Genomic DNA, 9,786 nt, shown 5'->3' with positions numbered 1-9,786 from the left:
TCTGTTCTAGGACATTTTCAGAGTTGTGTCCTGATTAGCCTGCTGTTGTTGACCCTACTCCGAGCAAGATGATGAGAACTGTCTGTCTCCAGAGGCGCCTTCCAACCTAATCAATTCTGGGATTCTGGGCCTAGGTGATTGGCTACTCAATGATCACTAAGTTCTAGATTCTGTTGGATTTCCTACCTGTGGAGAGGACAGGCTTCTTTGGCAGTAGTGTATCCCAGCTCTTCCTGCTCACAGTCATGTGTTACGGCCAATCTATGGACATGTGCCAGTCCTAAGGGTCCCCAGTGTCATGCAAGGGAAGGTCTGCGTCATTGCACTGGCAGGTCTGAGGGCTAGGGCTACTCTCCCCTTGTTGGAACCAGTGGTACTCGCCCTCTGTTTGCCCAACTACAGCACCAATACCATTGACTGCTTGATCTGTGAGGTATGTCCCTTGCTGGCCTGCGCTGAGTGCTGCTGGACTGGTGTGCTCCTTGTCTCTAATGGAAGTACCAATTGCCTGGTGTTCTTCCAGGCCTTGCTGGGCTCCTGTGGGGTCATTCAGCTCTCCACCAGGGCAGTGGATATGATAATACAGACACAAGTGACATGCCTCTTAACTATGGCAGTGCTTTTCTTAAGACCATGCATGGTCCATGATCTTCACGCACCTTCCTACCACCATTTTTGAGGAAATAGGACTGTTGTATTCAACAGTGCTGGTGTTGCCTCTCCTCAAAACATTGATTTAGAGTCCAAAGATACAGAAGGTGAGGGAAGTGGTAAGAAAGTGGGAAAGAGTGGTCTTCAACAGGATGAGCAAGGATGTTGTAAGGACTGAGATCACCAAACTTGTGCAACCTTCTTTCTGGAGCTGGGCTTGGGGAGGAGAGGTTGCAATGGCTATGGAGAAGGTTCTACACACTGGGCGGGAAAGAAGAAGTGAAGAAAAAGGGAAAAGGGAAAAGGGAAAAGATAAACGGGAGGGAAGGGAAGGGAAGGGAAGGGAAGGGAAGGGAAGGGAAGGGAAGGGAAGGGAAGGGAAGGAAGGGAAGGGAAGGGAAGGGAAGGGAAGGGAAGGGAAGGGAAGGGAAGGGAAGGGAAGGGAAGGGAAGGGAAGGGAAGGGAAGGGAAGGGAAGGGAAGGGAAGGGAAGGGAAGGGAAGGGAAGGGAAGGAAAAGGGAAGGGAAGGGAAGGGAAGGGAAGGGAAGGGAAGGGAAGGGAAGGGAAGGGAAGGGAAGGGAAGGGAAGGGAAGGGAAGGGAAGGGAAGGGAAGGGAAGGGAAGGGAAGGGAAGGGAAGGGAAGGGAAGGGAAGGGAAGGAAAAGAGAAGGGAAGGAAGAAGGAAGTCTGTCTGAGCAAGTGCTCTAATAACTAGGCCATGAGAGTAGAAAGGCTCCCTGGGGCAGAGGTGTGGGATCCCAGGCAGCCCACAGAGTGTTTTGCTCTGCACCTTGGGCTGAGGTTTGTAGGTGGCTTAGAGCTGGCAGAAGAGAATTGCACAAGCGGTGACAAGCTTCAGCTCCCTCGTTCTGGAAACTCCCTGGACACCTTGTTGAGCAAAGACTGTGACGGGGTCCTGGTTTCCCAGCAGCCTTAGTGGGATTAGCAGAGGCTGGTGACACATGAGTGTCTGATGGGGTGGAGCAGGACAGTGGTCGATTGTCAGTGCTGGAGAGCAGAGAGTTAATCCTGACACTTCAGGAAATCCAGGAGCTCTGCTTTTGTGTCAGTGGAGGCTGCAGATGGTGCATGGCAAGGCATGGGTGACAGCTTGTGAGTATGAAAGAGAGAACAAGATGCTACACATCTCTTTAGCAGATAACACAAATCCTCCTGTGTACTCTTTCTATAAGCATGCCTAGATAGACAGACTGAGCTGTCAGGAAACAGACCACATCTGCACTTAGTAACTCCACATCTTTTAACTGTATAGAGACTGGCATCCAGTCGGGGGATAGACAAGATCCCTGCAAGACCTGTGAGGAAGGCCTGCAAGACCTGTGAGGAAGAGAACACAAGGAGAGCTTCAGTGCTGCAGCAGTGCAGGCTTGTAGCTGGAAGCCACAAAGGGAGGTGGGCAAGCAGTAGCCCACCTCTCTCCTCAGCTGAGGGAGAGAGACGTGGTGGCTGGAGATGTCTTGTGGGCAGAGGCACACTGGGGAGAAATGGCAGGGAGGAGCACAGGGCATGTGAGGAGAAACCTGTGACACATCCACAATAACAAACACTACCACACTTGCCACAGGGCCCTCTCGAAGCAAGAGCCACAAGCCCGGAAGTGGTCACAGGTGCTGCTGGATGCTGAACCAGCTGCCAGTGCCACCACCCCCATCAGTGTGGCTGGGGAGCTGGACTCATGACTTGAATGGTAATTGAGCTCCCCATCATCTACAGATGTTGCTCAAAAGGCTGAGGAGGCCATGTGTGCAGGCATGCAGAGAGCCAGGCCCTGAGTGCTGCTGGCTCTGCAGGAGTCACAAACATGTTCCTCAGATGCAAGGGACAGTGTCTTGAAAGGAGCCCGCTGCCCATGTCTCACCCTCCCCTTACTCCTGGAATGCTGACTGTTTGTCTTGTAACTGCAAGATGTCCCCAGAGTGACACCTTTAAATGTGGCAAACGCGGAAATTGTCTGGAGGGAGAAGGACAACAGAGAGTCCCAGGTTAGAATGCAGAAGAACTTTAATGAGTTGAAAGAGGGAAAGGACATCCCCTGAGTGGGGGTCACGATGCAGGGTAAACCAAGAGTAGCTGGGGCCTTGCCCCTTAGACAGGGTGGACTTAGCACAGGGCATCTGTCTGCCTGACTGCCTCCAAGATGGAATGGGGCAGCAGATCCTTCCACGGATGAGGTTTAACAGGTACTCACAGCCCAGGGGAGAAGAACAAGTGACAGAGAAGAGAGAGAGACATGAGAGTGAGAAAAAAGCAAGTTAGACAAGGGCTATGTTTTCAGAGAGTCCAGGCACACCTCTTCATGCCTGCCTTTGCAGGTAAAGCCGAGAATGCTGAGTCCCTCTGAATGCAACGGCCAGGATCTCCATGTTCAGCCCGTTACCATCTTCTGGGTTCCTGGGAATCGTTCAGGGTGGACACCTGTGGCAGTTTTAGCAGGGCAGGCACCTCGTGCCACAGTAGCGGTTGCTGAAGCAGGAGAGGTCACAGCACCCAGAGTTGATGGGCACTCCATTACAGCTGAGGATTCTGCCAGCAGCAGCAGAGGTGGAGGAGCCCACAATGGTGTTCTGTGAGAAGGAGCTGAGGATGGGACCAGGCAGGGTCACCACCACGGGGGAGGGCTCAATGACAACATTGGAGCTCGGGCACTGCCTGCAACAGGGCTCATTGCAGCTGTTGGCCAGTGGGGTTGGGCCGCACGGCTGGCAGGGCAGGCAGGGGTTGCAGCAGAACATGTCTTGTGGCTGGAGCTGCACCTGGGAGAGGCAAGCATTGGGGTGTGTGAGGAGCAGCCTGCCTGCCCACCACAAGCAGCCCTAGGTACCTACCAGGTGTGCAGGTTACAGCAGTGTAGGAAGATCCATATACCTCTTTTCCTGTTTCCCCAAGCACCGTGCAAAGAGAGAACCCGGCCCAGAAAAGCTCCTACCTAACCCATAGCTCACAAATCCACTCAGCCCAGACTCAGCCCCTCTCCACACCAGACCTTCTCCCTCCTCCCATCCCAAGAGTGTCAGCCCCAAGCCCCAGTACAAGACAGAGCTTCCAACTCACTTACTTCCAAAGGAGAAGAAGGAGTTCAAAGGTGTTGAGGGAGTGAAGAGCTGCGATGGCTTTTATACTGGTCCTGTGTTGCCCCAGACCCAGAAGAAGCCTTTGAGGAATTCATAATTTTCTGAGAAGCTCATCCCAAGTGCAAAACATCTCACCTAATGATAGGTTGTGTTTTAGTTTCCTGAACAGCTGTCTTTTCATTTCCTTGTTTGGCCATATTCTCTGCCCCTTGAGGGCTCTTTTTCAAAGCTGGAGTGGTCCACCCAAGGATTCCTAGGAAATAAGTACATCAATGCATGCGGAAGATGAGTTCCAAGTGCCTGAAGGCTCATGTGCAGGCTGGGGACATAGGGCCTGGGCACTCATGTAGTCTTGTTTGCAGCCCCAATGGCAGGAAGGGCCCTGCTGCTCCTAGACCCTGTCATCCTCACCTGGATGCCAAAGGGCCCCCGAGGGAGACGACGTGACCTGTCCCCTTTCTCCCACCCTCCAATGTCTCTCCGGTGCTCACTGGACATTGGTTCTGCAGTGAGGTGGTCCTCACCACTGCTTTTGATTCTCTTCCTTGTCCTACTTCTCTGCAGAGGCCTTCGTGTGTCGATTTGGTCTCCTGTGTTCTCTCTGGCAATCTCTTACCAATGTCAACACTACAGTGTTTCTGGGGCCTTGGCCTGCCACAGGGTGCTACAGAGTGAGTACACAGTTACTCATTTGTGGGCATTTGTGCTTCCTTACGTGCCCTTGTGTGTGGACTGGAGCAGAGTGCAAAGAATTTCCACTGAAGCATGAAGAAAAGCTTTTTTACTGTGGTGGTGGCCAATCCCAGGACACCTTGTCCAGACAGCTGTGGGGTCTCTGTTCTTGGAAATAATCAGGGCCCCACGGGACAGTGTCTTCATTAACCTACTGATGTTGACCCTACTCTGAACAGGAGGATTAGAAGTGACCATCTCCAGAGGCACCTTTCAGCCTCAAAGATTCTGAGATTCTGGGCCTGGGTAACTGGTCATAACATTCAAGATGATGCTGGACTTCCTCTCTGTAGAGAGAACAAGCTCATTTGGCAGCTGTGTGGCTTAGATCTTCCTTCTCGCAGTCACGTCCTATGGCCAACATATGGCCATGTGCCCGCCCCAGGGATTCCCAGTGTCAAGCGAGGGAAGGTCTGTGCCATTGCGTTGGCAGACCTGAGGCCTAGTTGTACTCTACTTTAAGCTATTGTCCTTCATCTTCATCCACTGCCCTACCAGCCTCTCCTGGGACAGAGGACAAGCTTCAGCTCCTTCTTCCTGGGATCATCCTGAGCATCTTGTTGTGTGAGGAGTGTGCGACAGTCCTGGTTTCCCAACAGCCTTGGTGGGATTGGTAGAGGCTGGTGACACACGGGTGTCTGATGGGGTGGAGCAGCACAGTGGTTCAGTCAATTGTCAGTGCTGGAGAGCAGAGAGTTAATCCTGACACTTCAGGAAATCCAGGAGCTCTGCTTTTGTGTCAGTGGAGGCTGCAGATGGTGCATGGCAAGGCATGGGTGACAGCTTGTGAGTATGAAAGAGAGAACAAGATGCTACACATCTCTTTAGCAGATAACACAAATCCTCCTGTGTACTCTTTCTATAAGCATGCCTAGATAGACAGACTGAGCTGTCAGGAAACAGACCACATCTGCACTTAGTAACTCCACATCTTTTAACTGCATAGAGAAAATACTGGCATCCAGTCGGGGGATAGACAAGATCCCTGCAAGACCTGTGAGGAAGGCTAAGAGAACACAAGGAGAGCTTCAGTGCTGCAGCAGTGCAGGCTTGTAGCTGGAAGCCACAAAGGGAGGTGGGCAAGCAGTAGCCCACCTCTCTCCTCAGCTGAGGGAGAGAGACATGGTGGCTGGAGATGTCTTGTGGGCAGAGGCGCACTGGGGAGAAATGGCAGGGAGGAGCACAGGGCATGTGAGGAGAAACCTGTGACACATCCACAATAACAAACACTACCACACTTGCCACAGGGCCCTCTCGAAGCAAGAGCCACAAGCCCGGAAGTGGTCACAGGTGCTGCTGGATGCAGAACCAGCTGCCAGTGCCACCACCCCCATCAGTGTGGCTGGGGAGTTGGACTCATCACTTGAATGGTAATTGAGCTCCCCATAGTCTACAGATGTTGCTCAAAAGGCTGAGGAGGCCATGTGTGCAGGCATGCAGAGAGCCAGGCCCTGAGTGCTGCTGGCTCTGCAGGAGTCACAAACATGTTCCTCAGATGCAAGGGACAGTGTCTTGAAAGGAGCCCGCTGCCCATGTCTCACCCTCCCCTTACTCCTGGAATGCTGACTGTTTGTCTTGTAACTGCAAGATGTCCCCAGAGTGACACCTTTAAATGTGGCAAACGCGGAAATTGTCTGGAGGGAGAAGGACAACAGAGAGTCCCAGGTTAGAATGCAGAAGAACTTTAATGAGTTGAAAGAGGGAAAGGACATCCCCTGAGTGGGGGTCACGATGCAGGGTAAACCAAGAGTAGCTGGGGCCTTGCCCCTTAGACAGGGTGGACTTAGCACAGGGCATCTGTCTGCCTGACTGCCTCCAAGATGGAATGGGGCAGCAGATCCTTCCACGGATGAGGTTTAACAGGGGAGAAGAACAAGTGACAGAGAAGAGAGAGAGACATGAGAGTGAGAAAAAAGCAAGTTAGACAAGGGCTATGTTTTCAGAGAGTCCAGGCACACCTCTTCATGCCTGCCTTTGCAGGTAAAGCCGAGAATGCTGAGTCCCTCTGAATGCAACGGCCAGGATCTCCATGTTCAGCCCGTTACCATCTTCTGGGTTCCTGGGAATCGTTCAGGGTGGACACCTGTGGCAGTTTTAGCAGGGCAGGCACCTCGTGCCACAGTAGCGGTTGCTGAAGCAGGAGAGGTCACAGCACCCAGAGTTGATGGGCACTCCATTACAGCTGAGGATTCTGCCAGCAGCAGCAGAGGTGGAGGAGCCCACAATGGTGTTCTGTGAGAAGGAGCTGAGGATGGGACCAGGCAGGGTCACCACCACGGGGGAGGGCTCAATGACAACATTGGAGCTCGGGCACTGCCTGCAACAGGGCTCATTGCAGCTGTTGGCCAGTGGGGTTGGGCCGCACGGCTGGCAGGGCAGGCAGGGGTTGCAGCAGAACATGTCTTGTGGCTGGAGCTGCACCTGGGAGAGGCAAGCATTGGGGTGTGTGAGGAGCAGCCTGCCTGCCCACCACAAGCAGCCCTAGGTACCTACCAGGTGTGCAGGTTACAGCAGTGTAGGAAGATCCATATACCTCTTTTCCTGTTTCCCCAAGCACCGTGCAAAGAGAGAACCAGGCCCAGAAAAGCTCCTACCTAACCCATAGCTCACAAATCCACTCAGCCCAGACTCAGCCCCTCTCCACACCAGACCTTCTCCCTCCTCCCATCCCAAGAGTGTCAGCCCCAAGCCCCAGTACAAGACAGAGCTTCCAACTCACTTACTTCCAAAGGAGAAGAAGGGGATCAAAGGTGTTGAGGCAGTGAAGAGCTGCGATGGCTTTTATACTGGTCCTGTGTTGCCCCAGACCCAGAAGAAGCCTTTGAGGAATTCATAATTTTCTGAGAAGCTCATCCCAAGTGCAAAACATCTCACCTAATGATAGGTTGTGTTTTAGTTTCCTAAACAGCTGTCTTTTCATTTCCTTGTTTGGCCATATTCTCTGCCCCTTGAGGGCTCTTTCAGAGCTGGAGTGGGAGACTTAAGGATTTGTAGGAAATAAGTACATCAATGCATGCAAAAGATGAGTTCCAAGTGTCTGAAGGCTCACATGCAGGCTGGGGACATAGGATTGGGACATTCATATAGTCTTGTTTGCAGCCCCATTGGCGGGAAGGGCCCTGTTGCTCCCAGCCCTGTCATACTCACCTGGATGCTGAAGGGAAGGGAAGGGAAGGGAAGGGAAGGGAAGGGAAGGGAAGGGAAGGGAAGGGAAGGGAAGGGAAGGGAAGGGAAGGGAAGGGAAGGGAAGGGAAGGGAAGGGAAGGGAAGGGAAGGGAAGGGAAGGGAAGGGAAGGGAAGGGAAGGGAAGGGAAGGGAAGGGAAGGGAATGCAGCGTGTAGATCTCTTTAGTTTGGCGTCCTTCATTTTTTGACAAAATGGTCATGTGAAACAGCTAGGTGTGGATTTCCTCTGTCAAAACAAGTAATTGTCAGGTAACATTTGTTATTGTCTTTAACACAGTATAGTTGACATCTCTGGTTGATGAATGCCTGGACTGGAGGTGCAAAGTGATGCAACTCAACTCATGTTTCCTTTGGATATTGTTGGTGGTGGTATGGCTCTGTGGACATGTAAGGTTACAGTCAGTGGGACCACTTGGTTAGCAATGTGCATCTCAGTACAAAGGACTGATCACAGGAGAAGACACCTGTGATGAAGCTTGCCAGCTGTTCTATACAGACAGAACCGTGGTTGAAGTCACTGGCATTTGCTCTTAGTTTTCCATGTCCACTGGTGTGACTGAAAACAACATCATTTTCTTCATGCATTTAGAATATTCTATTTTTTGTAGCTATCACAGTCATTGTTCTGGTCTGAGAGCTAAAGACAGTCAGAGTGCTCTGCCCACAGATGTGAGCTGACTAGTAATGTGGGCACAGATGCAGCATACCTTGACTGACATCCAGACTGATCAATAAGAGCATTCCATCCCCTTAGCCTCATGCTTCCTATTTAAGGAGAGTCAGGATCTTCTGGTTTCTCTTTCTTCTCACACTCTCTCTTTGTTCAGAGCAGGGACAGAGACCTGTTCAGGGGGGAGTTTTGTTTGGAACTTTCTTTAGTCCAGACTTACTGCATTCTGCCATTCTGCAGAGGCCTCTGGGCCTTTCTGCCTTCTTCCTCTTTTCTCTCTCTGGGATGAGCTGCTCAGGACCAGGGTGCTGCTTCCTGAGACTGGCTGCTCGGTGCGGGTGGACTTTGAGAGGAATTGCCTTGAGTATATTTTATTTTATATTTTACTTCTATTGTATATATATATTTGCTAGTAGTGTATCAGAGTTTTTGTGTTCTGTTAAACTGTGTTTATCTCAATCCAAGTTTGTTTCTTCCCTTTCAGTTTTCTCCCCTATTTGTGGGGTGGAGAGGGGGAGTGAGTGAGCGGGTCTCTTAGTTATTTTCTAGCTTGGGTTAAATCATGACACCATGGCAACCCTCTTACTGCTAGGGACAACAACTTGGTAGTTATGATGTGAAAAAGCACGGAGAAGCCAAGAAGGGAGGAGCTATCCCCTTGGGGGATGGCCACTAACAGACAGGCCTTTTTGCTTATTTGGTGAAGAGAACTGTTTTTGTGTGAGACCCTGTTGACTGTCTTTCTACCATTCAAGTGTACTGCCTTCTCTTCCTCCGTATAAATCAGTGTCATGAGACGTGGCTTCAGCCCAGTGACATTCTCTTAATTAAGAAAGACAGACTTACCACGTGGGCAGAAAGACCTGAGGAGAAGGAAGTCCAGCTGAATGTCTGGACAACTGCTGGGTGGAGAAGACGAGAGAAGAATCGGGACTGGTGTCATCATGCAGGAGAAAAGCAGCACTGCTCAGCAGGGTGCTCTGACGCAGATGCTGTCCTGACTCTGGCAGCACAGTGGGTGGTCAGAGATGTTGACCAAGGTACCTCTTGCCCTGCTGGAGATGACTGTGAGGGTTGTTTCCTTCTCCACAACCTTTGTCTCATTCTGCCTGAGAACTGCAGTTCCAGTTCTGGGAACTGTCAGCAGGTTCCTAGCTGCCTGTGGTAGGCATGCACTTCCCCTGAGCAGCCTGGCCTGGAGTTCTGCAACAGGCAGCAGTTTTACAATGGGGTATGTGTGCATGCAAGGATGTCCAGAGCTCTTATGATGAAGAACATTTTTCAAAAGTCGGATGTGACTTGGTTGCACCAGTTGGCAGCTCCAAATGCTGGAAAGCCTGGTCATGGCCCTGGGGATCCTGGGGCTGAGAACTGGAGGCACCTTCATTCCCTTAGTCTGGCTGAACAAGTGCTCTAATAACTAGGCCATGAGAGTAGAAAGGCTCCCTGGGGCAGAG

The 9,786-nt window shown here is 51.6% G+C and overlaps 1 long non-coding RNA gene and 1 other non-coding gene across 2 annotated transcripts; both read right to left on the bottom strand.

The window, feature by feature from the left end:
* Positions 1–2,654: 2,654 nt before the first annotated feature.
* Positions 2,655–4,361, bottom strand: LOC135576194 (uncharacterized). The gene is made up of 2 exons (XR_010467823.1): positions 3,727–4,361; positions 2,655–3,424 (listed from the first exon to the last, which is right to left on the bottom strand). It is a non-coding gene; the product is annotated as an uncharacterized LOC135576194 (long non-coding RNA).
* A 1,779-nt stretch (positions 4,362–6,140) lies between these two features.
* On the bottom strand, positions 6,141–7,660 carry LOC106145923 (uncharacterized). The gene is made up of 2 exons (XR_010467822.1): positions 7,198–7,660; positions 6,141–6,895 (listed from the first exon to the last, which is right to left on the bottom strand). It is a non-coding gene; the product is annotated as an uncharacterized LOC106145923 (transcript).
* Between the last annotated feature and the right edge of the window lie 2,126 nt (positions 7,661–9,786).

This window comes from Columba livia, chromosome 23, assembly GCF_036013475.1.
Source record: "Columba livia isolate bColLiv1 breed racing homer chromosome 23, bColLiv1.pat.W.v2, whole genome shotgun sequence".
Classification (NCBI taxonomy): domain Eukaryota; kingdom Metazoa; phylum Chordata; class Aves; order Columbiformes; family Columbidae; genus Columba; species Columba livia.
The sequence above is the reverse complement of the archived record's forward strand: the minus strand, read 5'-3'. Positions and strand labels throughout refer to the sequence as shown.